Here is a 1,574-nt window from a genome sequence, read left to right as displayed (position 1 = left end):
GAGGGGGTGTCCCGCGGGGACGGTGGCCTGCCCCCCCTGCCCCTTGGGGTGCTCCCGGGGTGAAGTCGCACACAGCCGGGTGTGGTTGTTTTCCCTGTGGTCAGAATCTACAGTGCGAGGAATGTGAGGAGAAGGCCCGGTCCGGGAGCAAAGAGGAGCAAGAGCTCCAGCCAACACCAGAGGAGGCTCCTGGAAGCACAGCCAGCACGGGGGGAGACAGTGAGCGCAGTCCGGCTCTCCCATCCCCTCCTGACACTGGTGCTGGTGCCGACGCAGAGAGGACAGGCTGGGAGGACTCTGAGGACGATGTACTGAAATACGTCAGGGAGATCTTTTTCAGCTAACGTTGCCTCCTCTGCGGCTCCCCCGGAGCAAAGGGGACAGTGGGGAGGGGGTCTCCTCCCACACCACTGAGGATGGAGGGAGGAGGGCCTGGAGTGGGCTGTGCATCGGCCATGTTGGTGGCCCATGGAGGCCATGGGGGAAAAGGAATGGGGCACTCGCTTCTCCCAGCGTGTGCTGGGTTCAGTGGGATTTGGCTCCAGATTAGGTTATGTTCATTTCTGTGTGGCATCTAGGAGCTTGGACAGATTAAAGAGGACATTTGGATTTCTGTGAGCGTCCCTTTGGTGGGTCAGTGTTGGGACTGGAGGGGAGCAGGGAGTTGCTGGCCCTGGAAAGCCTTTGCTGGCTCTGCAGAGCCAGATAGTCACGGTTCAGCCTTGGGGCTCCCTTGTCCTTGCAGTCCCTCTCTGACAGCTGTAGTGGGGCCTGCCAGGCTGTCCTCATTGGACCTGACACTGAATTTGCCTCCAGGCCCGGGCAGGCCTCCCGTAGCTGAGGAAGACATGGGTGGGAGCACATTATCAGGGGCAGGGACCACCTGGAGGGGGCTGACCCCAGGGCAGTATGCAGGGGGGGGTCTAGGAAGGGATAAGGATGGTTCAGCGTCCTCTTCCCGGTCTGAAGGGAGGATGAACAAACCACATGAGGCGAGGGCAGGTGCGAGAGCCTTTGTTGAAATGAAGAATCAGTCAAACCAGCATCATCAGCCACATCCCCACCAAGACTGCAGCAGGAGAGAAAGCGGACCCTCATGCCCCCGAAGGGGATGGCAGGGAAAGCAGGCGCTGCTTTGTGTGAGGTTACAGGCGTGGCGTGGAGCAATGCTGTGCGCTGCCACAGAGGAGAGACCCTGTCCAGTGCTCTGGCTACGATGGCCCATCTGGGGCACTGCACCCCGGCCTTTGGCAGCCCTGGCCCTGCTCCCCAAGCACACCCTTGCGCAGGGCGTGTGTTGGTCTGAGCTAGCTTTGTGATGAGCTGCCCTCGCACAGAACCAGTTCTCCTGGAGTCTCAAAGGCTGTCTCCTGGAGTCTCAAAGGCTGCTGGGGCGCTGGGCACCGGAATCCTCTGCTTCCTCGTGGAAACCCTCCTCATTAGGGCTTTGTTCAGTGTTCAGCAAGTTGTTAGGCTGCCCCTCCAGGTGCTCTGCTGCTGCTGGGGCTGGATGTGGGCCACTTCACCCTAATGAACTAAAGCAGAGTCACTCCAGGTATTATTCCAGCAGGTGA

The sequence above is a fragment of the Fulmarus glacialis genome, unplaced genomic scaffold (assembly GCF_000690835.1).
Source record: "Fulmarus glacialis isolate BGI_N327 unplaced genomic scaffold, ASM69083v1 scaffold11332, whole genome shotgun sequence".
Classification (NCBI taxonomy): Eukaryota; Metazoa; Chordata; class Aves; order Procellariiformes; family Procellariidae; genus Fulmarus; species Fulmarus glacialis.
This window is presented reverse-complemented; position numbering follows the sequence as displayed.